Source organism: Delphinus delphis, chromosome 18 (genome assembly GCF_949987515.2).
Source record: "Delphinus delphis chromosome 18, mDelDel1.2, whole genome shotgun sequence".
NCBI classification, from domain to species: Eukaryota; Metazoa; Chordata; class Mammalia; order Artiodactyla; family Delphinidae; genus Delphinus; species Delphinus delphis.
The window spans coordinates 32,051,180-32,070,760 of NC_082700.1; positions in this window are offsets into that span (position 1 = coordinate 32,051,180).

Below are 19,581 nucleotides of genomic sequence, written 5' to 3' on the forward strand. Positions count from 1 at the left end.
GAGCCTGTGCTCCGCAATGGGAGAGGCCACAACGGTGAGAGGTCCGCGTACTGCAAAAAAAAAAAAAAAAAATCTGCAAACAATAAATGCTGGAGAGGGTGTGGAGAAAAGAGCACCCTCTTGCACTGTTGGTGGGAATGTAAATTGTTACAGGCACTCTGGAGAACAGTATGGGGGTTCGTTAAAAAACTAAATATAGAATTACCATATGACACAGCCATCCCAGTACTAGGCATATATTGTGAGAAAACTATAATTTAAAAAGAGTCATATACCACAATGTTCATTGCAGAACTATTTACAATATCCAGGACATGGAAGCAACCTAGGTATCCATCAAGAGATGAATGGGTAAAGAAGATGTGGCACATATAAACAATGGAATATTACTCAGCCATAAAAGGAAACAAAATTGAGTTATCCGTAGTGAGGTGGATGGATCTAGAGTCTGTCATATAGAGTGAAGTAAGTCAGAAAGAGAAAAAGATATACTGTATGCTAACACATATATATGGAATCTAAAAAAAAAAAAATGGTTCTGATGAACCTAGGGGCAGGACAGGAATAAAGACACAGACATAGAAAATGGACTTGAGCACACGGGGAGGGGGAAGGGTAAGCTGGGACAAAGTGAGAGAGTATCATTGACATATACACACTACCAGATGTAAAATAGATAGCTAGTGGGAAGCAACTGCATGGCACAGGGTAATCACCTTTGTGCTTTGTGACCACACAGAGGGGTGGCATAAGGACGGTGGGAGGGAGACACAAGAGGGAGGGGATATGGGGATATACATATGCATATAGCTGATTCACTTTATTATACAGCAGAAAATACGCAACACTGTAATGCAATTACACTCCAATAAAGATGTTAAATTAATTAATTAATTTAAAAAATGCAGAGGTTAAAAAAAAAAAAAAAGAACAAACGTGACACAGAAAAGCGACAGACCTATTTGCTTTCTTTATCCTAGGCAGGCTTGCATATGTCAAATGACCTGAAAAAATTCAATAATCTGTTCATTTGCTCTTGTCTCTCTCTGATACTCCATCGATGGGTGATTTATCAGTGCAGCCGGTGATTGCACAGGGGCATTCTCTGCATTTGCTTTGATGCTCTGATGCCAAAGCACATTATCATGACCAAAGGCGGTTATTTCCACAGAAAACAATGGCTCGTGGTTAATACCACCCTGTTGGCATATAACAGGGGAGATGACTGGCGATAATGCGAGAGCAGAGAGTTCACTGCAGCTCACGTCTGTCCTTCAGCTGAAGCCTATTGACACTGTGCTATCACGCTGCCCTGCATCCCCAGGAAGAGTGGACTGTGTTTGTTCTTAGAACAAAGGCTCAGCATCCTTCTTGGTCCCAGCTAAAATCAGGAGGGGTGATGTCCATTGGCAGAGGACTGACAAAGGCTGATTTCACTGGATTTTTTACCTCTCACTCTCTAAGTCAAAGGCCTTTGACTGCAGATTCATGTGGTTAGGCCAGCAGAGAAATTAGCAAAAGGAGGAAAGCAATGATCCAAAATAACCTTTCCTGGAAAGGGCCCAATTTATCCTCACCTGCTGATCTCTGCACACTTTCCGGGTACTCTTGAATTTAAATGACTGTTTATTAGTTTCTTTGGTTTCTCCTTATGAAAGATTTACCATTCTGCATTTTTTGGAAGAAAAAATTAAAATCTTCTGCAGCGTCGCTGGGGATTTTACAATCAGAAAGTAGAAAACTGCATTTCAAATTTGAAGCTAATGAGAGCATGTCCTATAATAGATGGAATGTAAGGCTCTGTGTCTGCAGAGGGAAGGGATGGAGAAAACAGGTTATCTGCCTGCTGCTGTTCTCCATCACCAGAAAAATCTCAACTTTACCATCTAACAAGAAAGGTTTGCAGCCTGGAACAAGTCATGCCTCAAGTGAAAAACAACTGTTACCAATTCAGGTAACAACGTATGTGATTTTCACAAAGTCATCTGGCTACATAATAATGAGTCAGTTATTTCTCTAGAATGACTTTCCATGGAGTTTGTGAATACATTTCAAATTTTAACACTACAGTGTTGCAGGTATAAAAGCTACCAGGCCGTAAATTAAGATGTGCTGTCATTTGCCTTTGCCCCTACAGATCCATTTTCCCACCTTTTCTGTGCTGCAGGAGGCTGGCATTTAAAAACCCTTTCACCAAATCTCCTTGTTCTCTGGTTTCTGATTGGGCTTGTCCAATAGGGGGCGCCAGCAGGAGATCAGAGGACAGGATGAGGGAGGCCAGGGTACCTGTCCTTTCCCTGTCAAAGTTTGAGCAGTGGCTGTGTTTTGCCATGTGGCTCCTCCTGTGGGCTCGGGTCTCAGTGTCTCTTTCTTTGCCCCTGCAGACTCAGGGGCACTAAATGGCTTCCCACCCTTTGCCCCTGGTGCTTCCCCATGCTCTGCCATCTCTTTCATACCTGGCCACACCTCTGGAAGTAGTCCTTTCATTAACTTCTCTTCAGTGAAACCCTTTGAAGGTACCTTTGCTTTCTGACTGCTCCTTGAAGGAGACCACGGCAATATTTTAATGATACCCATTTAAAAATATGTAAAGGGAAGTATGGAAATAACTATGTATATCCTAGTCACAATTTTAACAGGACTATTGGGAAATTTGATAGAATAACTTGATAGAAACTGTTGTGGTCCGAGCATGGGTTGGAAATCTGGACATAAGGCAGAATGTAAGGAAGATAGAGTTTATTAAAGAGAAGGATGGCTGCAAGAACAGTGGCTGACTTCCTGGTAGCCAGGGAAAGTCGACAATGAACATGGGTTGCTTGTCTGTTTTTATAGCCAGGGAAGCTGCAAGTCATCTGTTGACTGGGCAGAGTACGTATACTTTCAGTGTGCTGAGCGGGAGAAAAATGTGGCAAATTTCTTTCCTTATATAGGATGGGAAAGGGACAGGGCATGCTGCTTGGGAAGGCTCTGGGACATTGCAATGGTCACATTATGACAGTGATAGGAGTCCTGTAACTTTTTGTTCTGGCAATATTGGCCCTTTGAGCTTATCTTGTTCTTTGTCCTTGGAGCACACCAAAGAAACTTGATAGAATAAATCTGAATTTCATCTGGAAGAAAAAGTATTCAAGAAGATAGTGCAAAATATTCTAAAAAAATATTTAAAAAGCAAAAGCAATGAAAGAGCTCTGAATTTAGCAGATATGTCAATTGATTTTAATATTTCACAAATTGAAACCAATTAACACTTGTGCAAGAGCAGAAGACAGATGAATTAAAGAGAACAGAGAGTCTAGAAATCCACACAAAAAAATGTGGGGAAAGTGTTCAGGAATGTATGAAAATGGTAGTATTTCCAATCATTAGGGAAAATAATGATTATTTAGTAAAAAGAGTTAGGCTAACTGGCCAGCCATTTGTAAAAAATAAAACACTGGATTCCCAACCTCATTACTTATATCACAACACATTGCAGAAAAATCAAAGATTTTAATGGGAAAAAAAACAAACAATAAAAATACTCAAAGAACATAATTTATAATCTTGGAGCAATTGTTTATGGTTGTTTCTAATCATGTCAAGAAAATATGAAATAATATAGTTTTCATTCTTAATTGTTATGTAAAATACAAAATTCTGTATACTTAAAAAAGAACTCCACAGTATATATATGAGGAAAAAAATATTTTTTTAATTTTTTAATTTTATTTTATTTATATTTTTATGCAGAAGGTTCTTATTAGTCATCAATTTTATACACATCAGTGTATACATGTCAAACCCAATTGCCCAATTCATCACACCCCCACCCACACCCCACCACCACTTTCCCCCCTTGGTGTCCATATGTTTGTTCTCTACATCTGTGTATCAACTTCTGCCCTGCAAACCGGTTCATCTGTACCATTATTCAAGGTTCCACATACATGTGTTAATATACAATATTTGTTTTTCTTTCTGACTTACTTCACTCTGTATGACAGTCTCTAGATCCATCCATGTCTCAACAAATGACCCAATTTCATTCCTTTTTATGACTGAATAATATTCCATTGTATATATGTACCACATCTTCTTTATTCATTCATCAGTTGAGGGAAATTTATCTTGCATCCATGACCTGGCTACTGTAAATAGTGCTGCAATGATCATTGGGGTGCATGTGTCTTTTTGAATTATGGGTTTCGTTGGGTGGTATATGCCCAGTAATGAGCTTGTTGGATCATATGGTAACTCTATTTTTAGTTCTTTAAGGAACTTCCATGCTGTTCTCCATAGTGGCTATATCAATTTACATTCCCATCAGCAGTGCAAGAGGGTTCCCTTTTCTCCACACCCTCTCCAGCATTTGTTCTTTGTAGATTTTCTGATGATGCCCATTCTAACTGGTGTGAGGTGATACCTCATTGTAGTTTTGATGTGCATTTCTCTAATAATTAGTGATGTTGAGCAGCTTTTCATGTGCCTCTTGGCCATCTGTATGTCTTCTTTGGAGAAATGTCTGTTTAGGTTTTCTACCCATTTTTGGACGTTTGCAAATATTTTCTCCCAGTCTGAGGGTTGTCTTTTCGTCTTGTTTATCATTTCCTTTGCTGTGCAAAAGCTTTGAAGTTTCATTAAGTCCCATGTGTTTATTTTTGTTTTTATTTCCATTACTCTAGGAGGTGGATCAAAAAAGATCTTGCTGTTATTTATGTCAAAGAGTGTTCTTCCTGTGATTTTCTCTAAGAGTTTTAGAGTGTCTGGTCTTACATTTAAGTCTCAAATCCATTTTGAGTTTATTTTTGTGTATGGTGCTAGGGACTGTTCTAATTTCATTCTTTTACATGTAGCTGTCCAGTTTTCCCATCACCACTTATTGAAGAGACTGTCTTTTCTCCATTGTATATCCTTGCCTCCTTTGTCAGAGATTAGTTGACCATAGGTGCGTGAGTTTATCTCTGGGCTTTCTATCTTGTTCCATTGATCTATGTTTCTGTTTTTGTGCCAGTACCATATTGTCTTGATTACTGTAGCTTTATAGTATAGTCTGAAGTCAGAGAGTCTGATTCCTCCAGCTCCATTTTTTTCCCTCAAGACTGCTTTGGCTATTCGGGGTCTTTTTTGTCTCCATACAAATTTTAAGATTTTTTTGTTCTAGTTCTGTAAAAAATGCCATTGGTAATTTGATAGGGATTGCATTGAATCTGTAGATTGCTTTGTGTAGTATAGTCATTTTCACAATATTGTTTCTTCCAATCCAAGAGCATGGTATATCTCTCCATCTGTTGTTATCATTTTTAATTTCTTTCAACAGTGTCTTATAATTTTCTGCATACATGTCTTTTGTCTCCCTAGGTAGGTTTATTCCTAGGTATTTTATTCTTTTTGTTGCGATGGTAAATGGGAGAGTTTCCTTAATTTGTCTATCAGATTTTTCATCATTAGTGTATAGGAATGCAAGAGATTTCTGTGCATTAATTTTGTATCCTGCAACTTTACCAAATTCATCGATTAGCTCTAGTAGTTGTCTGATGGATCTTTAGGATTCTCTATGTATAGAGAACTTACTGGCAGTATTGTGGAATACATAGCCTGAATTTTTTTTCTGCTGAAAACAACTAAAAATGCTGGATTAAAAATTGTTAAAGCTCTTTAAATATATTACTGAGCTGGGATAAAACTAAGGAGTTTCCAGAGGTCAAAAGTGTAATTGTAGTAGAACCCTGTGAGATAAGTGAGGACTGAAACAGTTTTCATTCTGAGAGTGTCTGCCAACCCTTATGACCCAGATCTTCTCTTTTTGTTGCTTCTACAAGGAGAAGCGGACAAGATAAAGCAAAGCCTGACTGGGACCACTAAGGCTATACTTTTCCCTGTAAGAGTGAACAAGAACTAAGGCCTGTTGTGTAGAAGGAGAGAGCAGGGAAACTTGTCTGCCACTGCCTTGGCACTGCATGGACCAGTCCATTTCCACTGAATGGAAAAATCCTACCCTGAGGATTTGCCAGCCTTCCTGGGGTTCTGCACCCAGAATTCTCATTATCTGGTACAGTTAGTCCAAAAAGGTTCCTGCTGGCAGTGACCCCAGGCAACAGGCAGAAGCAAGTACAGATTCTCTCTGAAGGCATGAAAATTCAACCCAAGCCTCAAAGAACTCTTAGAGATAAGAGTCCAAAGAAAATAAGCTCATATTCAAAAATAAAGGAAACAAGGCACCAGAAGCAAGAGCCAGCAGATACAAACTTGCAAAATGTTTAGACATCAGCATTATCAGATATAAACTCTAAAATAATGTATTTAATATGTGTTGGTAAATAAAAGAGAATAAAAATATGAAAGGAGCGGCTTCCCTGGTGGCGCAGTGGTTGAGAGTCTGCCTGCCGATGCAGGGGACACGGGTTCGTGCTCCAGTCCGGGAAGATCCCACATGCCACGGAGCGGCTGGTCGCGTGAGCCATGGCCGATGAGCCTGTGCGTCCAGAGCCTGAGCATCCGGAGCCTGTGCTCCGCAACGGGAGAGGCCACAACAGTGAGAGGCCCGCGTACCGCAAATAATAATAATAATAATATGAAAGAAACAGCAGGGTACTAGGTACAACCAAGCAGACCAGAAAAAGAAGCAAACAGATTTCTAAAATGAACCATATAATAGTTAATGTTAGAAACAGTGGGTGGATTAAACCGAAGATTAACACCAGCTGGAGAGAAATTACTGTCCTGGAAGATAGATGGGAAGAAATTATCCAAAAGTACAGTTAAGAGACATGGAAGATAGACAACATCTTGGACATATCTAATTTTCCAAAAGATGATAGAACAAAAGAGAAAACACACCCAATGAGAAAACGGCCAGAAGTTTTCAGAATTGTGGAGAGACACCAAAGTTCAAATTCAGGAAATTAAATGAATCTTGGGGAGAATAAATAAAAACAAAGCCATACCTATATAGGTCATAGTGAAACTGCAGAACCTCAAAGATAAATATAAAAATATTCAGCAAGAAAAGCAAGATTACCTCTAAAGAACAGTAGTTAGACTGACAACCAATATCACAATAGCAAAAATGCAATTTGTGGAATGATACCATCATTGTGCTCAAAGAAAATATGCAAACATAAAATACATCTTTCAAGAGTGAGAGTGAAATAAAGAGAACTTTTCAAAAACTGTTTACTACTGATAGATTCTTACTTAAGGAAATTCTGAAGGTAGATGCAAAATGATTCCAGAAGAGTTTGAAATAAAGAAGAAATGATACTGATAAATATAGTATAAATGAAAAAAAATGTGTAAAACAGTGATAACACTAATTTATGGAGTTAAAAAGAAGATTGTATGTAGTTTTGAAGGGTCTAGTTGATGTTAAAGTATTTAAGAAGTTGTATTATTTGGAAGAAGAGTTAAACAATGAAAAAAAAATACATATATATATATACGTCTCTGCCCGTGGTTCCCGGCACAGACCCTTGTAATTTTCTGGGTGATGAGAGTGAAAGGAGCATCCCTTGTTCTAACATTTAGTCTTTCTTTGACCCTGTCCCTGACACAGGGCTCCTAAGCTCTTGTGAATTCCTAAGTGATAAGGGTGCTGGGAGCATCTTTAGTTCTAATGAGGTGACTCCATGTGGGTTCCTGGATGGAGGCTGATCACCAGAAAGACCACACCATGATGAGAAGCTTGGAATTTGCAGCCTCACCCCCCTTTCTCCAGAGAGAGGAGAAGGGCTGGAGATGGAGTCAATAATTGATCATGCCTACGTGAGGAAGCCTCCATGAAAATCCCAATAATTGGGGGTTTGGGGAGTCTCCTAGGTTTATGAGCTCATCCATGCTGGGAAGGTGACACACCCCAACTCCACAGAGACAGAAGGTCCTGTGCTCAGGACGCTCCCAGACCTTGCCCTATGTATCTCTTCCTTCGGCTATTTGTCTGTATCTTTTATGATCATCTTTAATAAACTGGTAATAGTAAGCATTTCCCTGAGTTCTGTGAGTCGCTCTAGCAAATTAAGCAAACCCATGGAGGGGGTCATTGGAGCCTCTGATCTCTAGGTGGTTGGTCAGAAGAGCAGGTGATAACCTGGGCTTTGGATTGAGTTCTAAAGTGTGTGTGTGTGTGTGTGTGTGTGTGTGTGTGTGTGTGTGTGTGTTTGGGAGGGTGGTATTTTGTGGGACTGAGCCCTCAACCTGTGGGATATGATGCTATCTCCAGGTAGATAGTATCAGAATCAAATTAAATTGGAGGACACCCAGCTGGTGTCTGAGACTTGCTTGTTGTCGTGGGAAAAACCCCACACATTTGGTGACCAGAAGTGTCAGAAGTGTCCTGTGTGAGTAGTAAATGAGAGTCACAGGAGGAAAACGCAAAAGTGAAAAATTGGGTTTTTCCCTGCATAGGAAGAAAAAAACTGAGTTTTTCAATTACAAAGAATAATTAATTAACTTTTAAAGATAAAGCTATCAAAATAGGGAAACTACTAAAAGAATAGAGTATAACTTTCAAACAGATAGAGGAAAGAAATGAAGTGAGAAAAGTTGGGGGTAGAACAGGATTAAAATGCAATTTTTAGGAATATATACACCTATGGAAAACCCACAGAGAAAGCTTGTGGAGACTGGACACAAAGTGTGGCCGCTAGTCTGGGCTCAGTGGAGTTGCCAGCAGGATGGTCTTGGACTACCCAGGGCAGAGCTGGGGAGGAGGGCGCATGAGGACCAGTTTTCAGCAGCACCTTCATCCCAAAATGTTAGTGGTGATGACTCTTAGTGAAATTTCAGGTATTTGTCAGTTTCTTCATATTTGTATTTATAATATTTACATAAAAACTAAGATATGTATGAAACTAAATTTATCTGACTGCAGGACACAACAAAGGGAATTTTCCGTGTTTTGAAAGGGCCAATGTTTGTAATTCCCTAGAAGTCACCCTGAAAGTATATTTTTTGGAGTTTCTAATATTCTAACTGAATTTCCTAAGGTGGGCTGTGCTTTATAAACTCTCAAGCCCCATCTATGCTACTGTTATCACTACCTTTCCTACATGGGTTAGTATTTAGCGATCATTCTTCTCTCAAGAGATCATTTTAATAAAACCACATTCATGCTGCGACACGAATGTGTCATCTAACCACATCTTTTTTTTTTTTTTTTTTGCGGTACGCGGGCCTCTCACTGTTGTGGCCCCTCCCGTAGTGGAGCACAGGCACCGGACGCGCAGGCTCAGTGGCCATGGCTCACGGGCCCAGCCGCTCCGCGGCATGTGGGATCTTCCCGGACCGGGGCACGAACCCGCGTCCTCTGCATCGGCAGGCGGACTCTCAACCACTGCGCCACCAGGGAAGCCCTAACCACATCTTAAAACTATGTCATCTTACAACAGAGGACTCCCATATTGTGGGCCTTCTGTAATTATTAATACATGTAAATAATATTTTTTCGATCATTTTACCTGTTCTAACTACTATCCTGTTGTTTATTTTCTCCTCATTGCCAAAACGCCTCTACCCTCCATCCTTTTCAGCCCTCCCTCCCAACACTCACACATGCCCCGTCCCCTCCACACACGTGCACACTTCCCAGTTCTTTCATTTTCATCGATGGCACCATCATCGTTTCAATATCTTGGGCCAGGAGTCATGATTCTTCCCCTTCCTTTATACAAATAACTAGCTGTTCATATTAAATACAAATAAATTTCTCCAGGAAATAATATCCCTAAAGGCAGAAGGGAAGATCAGGGAAGCGGCTGTGGTGGAGATCATCCGTTTTCCCACTCTTCTCCCCTCCTTTGGGCGCACAGCCGCGGTACAGTTCTAAGCTTTCCCTGTAGTGAGGTGATTCGCTTCTCGTCACTGGGACGTGAACACAAATGGTGTCCGCTACTCCCAGGCCTGGCCAGGAAAACCTCCGGTGTCCCCTCCTTCATGGTCTTTTTCTCCTTAAGCTGCCTGCCCCCCACTCTCCCCACCTCCTCACCCGCAGCAACCCCAGAGCCAGATGCTGAAGTGGCAAAGCCACTGCCAGCCTGGGCTCTGAAAGACTTGTGGGGCATCCCGCCCCACCTGCAGGCCAGCCCTTAACCGCTCTGGGTTGTGAGGGGAACAGGACGTGAACTGCCAGCGTCTTGAGCCCGGAGTCTTCGGGTCTCTTTGTTTGCACTGTCTTCCTACCCTAACTCAACGAGTGGCACATTCTCAAGAGTTGCTCCTAATAGCCTGAGAATGAAACTTCATTCTCTAATGATTTTCTCTAAAGTTCTTTTCAGATGAATTCTTAAACACTTTGTGGTGTTTCACCCATGAATGTCAGATTTACCTCATTAGTTAATTTGATCTCCTGGGTGCAGAACTGTTCGTCTTTTCACTCAGTGTGATACAGAGGCACACTCTGTGGGGTACATCTCAGATGCCAAAAGTTAAGCAGAGCGGTATTTTCCACTAGAACCATTTGGTTTGTTACAATTACGGATGGAAATGTGATCTGGAAGCTGAAGCCGCAGTTTTGAGAGAGCAAAAATAGCAGTAACAAGTCATATATTTACAGGAAACAAAAGGTTTAAAACTAGAATTATAACAGAAACTAAACGACATGGGCTGTTCTGGAACGGGATGCAGGAATTTCAGAAGAGTCGTCTCCTGTTTTGATGGCTCTTCTTGAGCCTGTCTCAGATGTTATCCAAGTATAGATGAGCCGTTTATACACATCCCACAAATTTGACACCGGATGCCTTGAGAAATCATATGGATATTTCTTAAAGGTCTTTAGGAAGGAGCGCTGCAGGGCTTCAAACATGGTACACACAGAAAAATGCCTTCTGACGCCTCTTCACCCTCCATCTTCACCAGATACCTACAGTGGCTGCAAAAGCACCTCTCACTGTGGAAATCTCTACATTTTCCTCCTCTATCCTCTGCTGCCTTTTGCTCATCCCTCTCTGTTCTTTTCAGTGTAAATCCTGCTACCCTATTCTACAGATTCCCCAAATATCCACCCCTCACTCAGCTCCCCGATCTCCATGGAAATATCCAAGCAAAGGGATGCGGGTTGGTAGGAAAGAGGGTGTGAGTGAATTCTTCCACATTAATTTTTTTGTCCCTATCATACTGATATGTGAGCTTTGTGGGATGGTATTGATCAGATGATTCTTTTCTATGCTCTTTCCACTTTTTAGGAAGAAGCTCTTAGTTCTCCAACAGACCCACAGCCCTTAACTAAATGAATTGGGAAGGTTTTAGGGAAGTGCAAGGCCCAGAAATTGAGGGTGAGGCTTTGATCTCTACCAGTGTCAGCTGTAATTCTTAGTTACCAGTTTCGGAGGCTAATGCTCCAGGCCACTGACAGAAGGGGCTGGGAATTGTTCAGTTTATTTCCATTTTCCCCAGAACTCTCATTCTATGGAGGTCCTAAAAGTGAGGTTGTGTAAGGCTCATTTGTCCATCTTTATATGATCTTTGAGGACAGGTACCTCTTCAGGTTGTTTGCCTGAAGACTTAGAGAAATAAAGGAACAGGGTATTTCCTTGTCTGCAGACAAAAAGCAAACCGGTGGAAGCGCCTGTCTTAGCCCTCTGATGGCTGTGACTCTGTCCAAATTCTTGCTCTGCAACAGGGAATGATGGGGATTAACTAGCACTACCATTTCTAGCTCTCAGTGACCCTCAGGTCTGTGTCAAGCTGATTTCCATGAGCCAGTGAGAGCAGGAGATTAGAAGATATCCGCCTTTTCTGTTTGGTCCCAGTCTGATGCTAGCAGTGTTCTCAGCTAGGAATGTCCACAGGACTTGTAGTGAGCCCCAGGGAACGCTCCCCTCTGCCACCAGGGCCAATGTGGTGGCTGGACCAGCCTCTGTGGTCCTTATGACTGCTGGATGCCCTCTAGTAACACATCGTCAGGGAACTTGAGGAATAAGATTTATTACTCACAAGTCCTGATGGGTACACGGCACAGAGTGAGAGGGAAGGAATGTGGACCTGGGGCCTGCCTTCATTAGGGTCCAAAGGTAGGGTGTCTAGGGTGTCAGGGGTTCACTCTATTGGCAAATTTAAAACATAAGAGCACAGGAAGAGAGAAACAGGGTCCCCTAAGTGGTCAGTTATCTAGTTACGCAGGGCTTTCTCAAAGGAGAACTTCCTGGGTGGGGCGGCCTGATTCCTTCCATACTTGTGTAGCTGGCAATATGTTAATTTGAGGTGGATGGTTGTGAAACGGATGCCCAGCAGTCAAAAGCTTACTGTCAGACACTTACAATACACTGACTGCACTGAAGACCTAGGAGCTGAGAATCCTAGCGTCAGACAACTCGCTTCATTTCACTTACTGGGGAAGAGGGCCACGAACTAGAATTTGGGGTTCTAGGGGGCTCATGTTTCTGTTGCCCTTTTCAATTGTCTTCGAGCCCTCACTGGCTGGCAGCCCGCCTGGCAACTCACTCCTGGAGGCTCTGCCTCGCATTCCGAGTGCGGGGTCCCGGCCTCGCTGACAACTTCATGTTTCCTACAATCATTTCCTTTGTGACCTTTACAGCTGTCAGATGAGCTTATGGTCTTTTTTTCCCTCTAGTGCTTTACCCTGAAGTGAAATAAAGCTACACATTAATCAGCTTGGGTTCCCAGACACTTTGCTCTGAGCGTCCTCTATAGTTCTCTGCCGTCTAGTAGAACATGCGTGTAGGAGCAAGGCTGGCCTGCCCTTTCAGAACACACTGTGCTCTCCAAGGCCGCGTGACAGAGCTTGTTTAGATAAAAACGCCAGGCCTGTTTTGGTAGCTTCTGTTTGGTTTATTTGACTTTGGTGAGATCATATTAAAGTTTCATGCTTTCTGGGTGTGTAAAATTGATGAAGCATAAATTAGTTGGCTGATTTGTGCATTGTTGCTCTATTGTTCGTAAATGACTATCTTTGGGAAGCTCCCTAGTGGATACAATCTTGTCTGCATGGATCTTAGATAAAACACCACTGTTAGCATTTGTCAGAAAAGTATGCATCTGTGGAGAAAAAAAAAGAAATTTTTTCAGTTCTCTGAAAAATCAGACAAGATGCTTATTTCTACATATTCTTATTTTTCTCCCCATCATTTCTAAAGAATGTATGTCCCACAGTGATGTGGGTGATCTAATGGCATGTACCAGTAGTGTTAAAAATTAGAGTGACAGGGCTTCCCTGGTGGCGCAGTGATTAAGAATCCGCCTGCCAATGCAGGGGACACAGGTTTGAGCCCTGGTCTGGGAAGATCCCACATGCCACGGAGCAACTATGCCCGGGCGCCACAACTACCGAGCCCGCGATCTAGAGCCCGTGCGCCACAACTACTGAAGCCTGTGTGCCTAGATCCTGTGCTCTGCAACAAGAGAAGCCACCGCAATGAGAAGCCCGTGCACTGCAACGAAGAGTAGCCCCCACTTGCCACAACTAGAGAAAGCCCGCGTGCAGCAACGAAGACCCAACACAGCCAAAAGTAATAAATGAATTAAATAAATAAATTTAAAAAAACTAGAGTGACAGACAATCTCAAACGCTATGGTTATTTCCTAAAATAAACACAGGAAAGCATATACTGAAAATGTATCATGTAGGAAGGTGATATGCTTGTCTTAAATACCAAGATAATTTAGTACAGGCTAATTTTTGCCATAATTAATATAGTAACAGATGTTCACCTTGGAATACCTCAAATATAAATCTTGATGCATGTAAAATTAATAAAAATTTGAAGCCTCCTAATTTAGTTAGATTTTGCTTTTATGAAGATGAAATAAAACTTAGGATGTTTGATACCATGAGTAATTGTTAGTTATTTTCCTTTTGTAGGTGGCTTAACAAAATTTATACAACTTCCTGTCAAATTAAAAAAAAAATTCTAATGGTTCAAGAAAAATATACGTCTGTGTGTTGTTATAGACAAAGTAGGATGCTGGCTTGGTTACCTGCCGCTCAACCTCAGACTTATTTTGTGTCCCCAAATGAAAATTTCATGCTGTTTCCATCTTCAGGGCCTCTGTCTATATTGTTCCCTCTACCTGGAGCTCTCTCTGCCTGCCTAGTTTACCATTCTCTTCACATGAATTAAGTCACTACCCAGGAGAGCTTTCCTGACCCCCCATTAACACAGTTAGCCTCCCATTGTCCTAAAGCCTGTTTCCTAGACCATGCACACTTACTCTGTCTTCCTTGGTGACTTATACACCCCTCAATGGCAGAGGCTCTGTTTCTTGAGCCTTATGGCCCCAGTTTTTAGCAGAGTCCCTGGCATTACTGAATGAGTGGGTTTATAGTAAGGACTGATATCTGAACAGCTTGTGATTGGCTCTTGCATCTAATTAATATTTTATATGCACAGCTGGACTTTAGCAAAACGGTCAGAGTTGTCCAAGAATAAACCAATATCATTCTCTAACAGATCCTTCAGTTTTCTTTCATTAAATGAATTGTTCATTAATTATTTGCAACACAGTTGAAGTAAATTTTATTAAGCTTTATGGTATCATGCAGGACACTGAAGATACGGTAATTAACAAAACATAGAGCTTGTTTTCTGTAAGCAAGTCAGATACTGGAGATGTATGCCACTAGATTTGTGTGTAAGGATAATGTCAGCAACTGTTAACTTTAAAGGATTAAATTTGGGAACAAAAAGGATGGACAGATAGAAACTTTATACTGGAATGTTTTAGTAATAACAGGCAAGTTTGCTTTTCATTTAAGTTGTCTTTTAAAAATTCAATTATTTATTTGCTAGTATTGCTGACTAGAGAATGGAAAAAGCATACATATGGGAGGCCAATACCCAGTTCAGTTCATGTACAATAAATCTCTTCTCTTCAGTATGATTGGAACATAAATTGCTGCTCATCCAAATAATGGAATTCAGAAACCTCTCAAAAAATGTTAATCCAAAATGCACAGCTTACTACTAATCAAAGGTATGAGAAATACCTTGATGACTGAACGGAAAACTTTAAAAACTTCACACATTCTGAATTTATATTTTCAAAAACCCCAAGCTCGAATGTACTCAATTTTCTAGATATTATTAAAAGGCCTATTTTAAACAAAGTGATTGTTTTGGCAAAAAATAAGTCTTATCAAAGTTACAGCTTATGTATTGTACTTCCATTTCTCCCTAAATTCAGAAAGAAAAAAGGAAGCCAAGGGAAAAACAAAAATGATGTACATTTTTATTTTGCTGAGAGGCTAACGGTTTGGGAAGAACTCATCTTTTGTACATACCATACTAACAGAAATCTCACGAGTCTTCAAAACGCGGAGGGCTTGACAAGCTGTTCATCTGTGCAGGAAGAGCATTCCTAGTGGGAGCAGTGTCTGCAAAGTCAACTAACCTCAGAGGACCCAACATTTCTGTCTTTGACCAACAATGGCAGTAAATGTTCATGTTTAAACTTAGTCACCTTATGTGTGATTATTTGACAATACTGTACTCAAAGAGAAGCACTGATGACAGGAATTCAAATGAGAAAATATTTTATAAAATTATCTATTTTCATCTTTGATATATAGGTATAGGAGATTCTGGGAAATCATAGCATTTTGAAACAAAATAATGAAGCTGAGTGGTGAGTCATCCCTAAGGGCAACTACAAAACTGTCTGCAAAATATGGAGCAGGCAGGGTGTTTGAGTCTTACATCTCCACTGTTTTTCTAGAAGGCATTTTAGAATCGCAAAAGGAGCCAGTATAGCTTAAGATCACAGGGTCTGGAGTTTTTGAATGCTTAGATTTTAATTATGAGTTCAATCCTTACTGGCTGATGACCATGGATAAATTATTTAACTTCTCTACTCATTCACTGGTAAAATGGGCTCCAAAAGCAACTCTTCTTCATGAGGGTGTTACACACATAAAGTGAGATAAGACACATAACATGCTTGGAACTGTGCTTAGCCCACATTAATGTTTTCCACATGCTGGGAATGAGTTGCTCTATTGCTTAGACCGAGGCAGCACACCAGCCCAGATCTTTAGCAGCTATGCTTTCCCACTAGGCTTTTTGCCTTTCCAGACCCCTTCTTTCTAGGATAGGGCTGATTTATTTCAGTTGCAAGACCTGGTGCAGGTACATGAATAAACCAGGACAGTTATTATGACTCTCAGATAAGCAAAGCGGAGTGTGTGATGGAGCGAAGGTGATAAGCCCAAGGCTAGGGTGCCCACTTATGATTTCATGAAGTCACAGAACACAGATTCTGAGAGTGATAAAATCCTCCAGGGCTCATATACGCTAACCTTCTACCTGAGTAATAGATTCCTTCATTACGTCCCAATCAAACAGAGACTGGCCTTTGCTTGCTGAAGTAAGTTGGTGAAGGAGGCTGTGTAATAAGGGCGGGGAGTACAAAGAGCAAGGAGACAGGGGCTCCGATGGGGGAGCAAGTCCGTTCATCCCTCAGATGAAGAATAAGGGGTTTGAATTAGGTGACCTCCAATGTCCCTCATAAGGACTTGTTTGAATTTTAAGTCTCGATGACTTCATAACCTTGAAGGACAGCCTCTCACTGGGCGGCTCTATGGTTAAAATACTTTCCCATATAGGCTGTTGGCCCCTGCTCTATCCTCTGGTGACACACAGGATACATTCATTATCTTTTCCATACTAATCTTTGAAGGATTTGAAGGCAGCTGGCCTGTCCTCTGAGTCCTCCCGTGCTCTGAACACAGACACACTGTGCGTCAGTTTTGCTTCCAGCCCTCACCGTGGAGACCTCCCTTCTAGCACTGCTCAGCAAATCTCTTCTGATCTCGGTGGCCTATTCTGCCCTCCTCCTAACTCCCCACATGTGTGCATGGCCTCTGTTCCCACCCACACCCTCCAGTCAGTGCACCATCCCAAACCCAAATCAACAAAGATGTCAGTCAACCCAGAGTCTGTATATATAGTTCAGGCAAGGCATGGTGTCTTGTTTCTGAGCTTTAGGGAAGGCCAAAATGCCGACAATCCCAATGGGTATGTGAGCCATAATTCTGGGAATGAATCTGGTTGCCATTCTGTAGGATATCCAAAGCTGTAAGAGGGCTGGGTTGTTCCTAAGAAATGGGCCACTAGACCCCTCCCTCATGTGCTGTCCTACCAGAGGACTGTGCCCACCAGCCAGCTTCTCCTCAAAATGGCACGGGGTGGGGTATGTGTTTGCTGTGGAGGATAACTATTGCTTATTCACTTGGATGCCTTTCTGTTTCTTCCTGCCTCAATCTATCCCTCTGCTTTTCTACTCAGAGCTCTGTGAAGTGTTTTCAAAATCCTATCTTGTCTCAACTCTTCAGGAGGATGGAGGAAAGGGACTCTTGTCCATGTTTTGACCACAGCATTAAAGGGGAATTGGCTCCCCTTGAAGACAAGAAGGTGGCGACAATGCTATTCAGACTGAAACAAGGGGAAGTTGGGATGCAGCGTTCCATTCAATGTGTGGGCGTAGATTCCCTCATTTTGTTGCTTCTCAGTTCTCCATCAGTAGACCTTCAACCCTTACAGGTCAGATGTAAAATGCATATGCCCTCAACGAAGGGTAACACTGCTGTTACTATACACTTTAAAGAACTCAAAGGAGGTTCAAGTATAGAGGAGGAGAAGCCATAAGGATGGCAGAAGCCCAGCTTCTCAGGAACACTGGGGCTTATCAAAATCAAACTTACCTTCCTCATGCTGTACCTGGGGCATGCCCAGAGAACGGTCATCCTGACCGAGGTCACCCTCCTGAACAGGGCATCTGGTCTCCACAGGCATGGCTGCCGTTCCCATGAGCCACTAATATCTTTATGCTTAACAGTGTCCTTGAAGTGTGCCTGTTCTTACGTAAGTGTGTTCTCCTCCGGCTCATCAGACGGAAGCTGTTAAGCTTCTCTGTAGAGTATGAGGAGAGCTATTACAACATATCAAAAAACTCCCGAAGTGGAATCATGAGAAAGTGCCTGAGAGGCAACACTTCCAAGTGACTGTCAGGATAAAGGAACTAATCGTTGAAAAAGTGGGTGGTACATTGGTGAACTTGGTGAATACATGTTTCCTATAACATCCCGAGACCCCAGAAGTTACTAAGGCATGAAGCTGCTGGACACTTCTCGGTGGACACTCTGGACACTTCTTTAATCTCTAAGAGACCTTCAGTATTCATTTCATAATGTGAGACATACATTTAATCGAATGGGGGCAGTAAATGTTCTGCAGAAAACATATGGAGTGAGTTCCAGGACATTTTAACTGACTTTCTTATAAAGTTAAAAAAAAAAAAAATCAGATGTTGTCTTCGGGTCAGCACTCCTTTATTTGGGGGAGAGGCTGTGGAAGGAGGGGAGGGTAACGGATACAAGCTATAATTCAGGAGGGTGATACAAGGAAGGTCAGGCAGGACAGAATGATGTGTGAGATCATGTTAGAAATATCACCAGATTCCTTGGGGAGTTATAAAAGTGCCTTAATTCTTGTCCTTGCCAAACATCCTAGAATAGTACGACAAGATTTTATTTATTACCCCAAATTGGACTCTGACGCTCTGGGTGGGCCACAGGTGTGGGATGTCAGTCACGGCTCTCACAATCAGCAGAATGGCCCTTGTTAGGTCATTAAGGAAAGGAAAGGAGTCAAGATGAGACCCTCCAAAGAAATGCCGTTTTTTTTCAGGCTGGAGAGGCACTTGTTTGTTTTTATTAGGCAACTGCTTGGTTTTGCATGGAAAGGGCCATCTGTGCCTGATAGAAGGGAAGGGAAGAAATACTTCATTTAAAAATCAACCTTCCCTCAGAGGTCGGATACTTTAATAATGATGTCTAAATTTTGTTGCCAGATTGTGATATATTTTAACAGAGAATGCTTTACACATATTGAACTTTAAAATTATGACAAAGCATGTAAATAAAAATATCCATATTATTAATATATCTGTACAACAATAATTTGCCTTTATACATGTTATTAAGTATATTAAATTAAATATGCATGTTATTAAATATTTATGGTTAATATACCATAAATATTTGTTCTTTTATGCAAAGATAGACCTGTTCCACCAGGATCAGCCATGCCTGTGAAAACAGATACTTTGGGGAAAAATTAACTGGAATATACCCATCTGAGCACTTGGTCTCCCTCTCAAGAAATAATTCATCAGAATGCTTGATTCAATCTGTTTAATTAATTTATTCTGGCATCTTAATGTTTGACCATCAATCACACCCAGTCAGATTATATATAAAATATTAACATTAGATTGTCATTGGAGATTCATGTTTAAAATAAATATTTAATAACGCATAGTTAGAAAGCAAGGAAAAAGGAGAAATTTTTATAAATAGGTTTTTAATCCAAACATAACATGGAATAAAAATGCCAAGAAAAAATGTAAAGTCTCAAACTTCAGATACAATTAAAAAAAAAACTAAGGTAAATAATAGACTTACTAAAATATGTTAAAAGGCTGTTGTAAAAGAAAATGAATAGGCAGTCCTGAAGTGATAATCCAAAAATTCGGCTTCTAATTTCATCAACAGAATCCCTTTAAAAAAATTATATTTCAAATAGCTTAAAAAATGTATAACAACATAGATCTGCCAGAATCTGGAGCATGTTAGTGATATTCATTGGAAGGAGG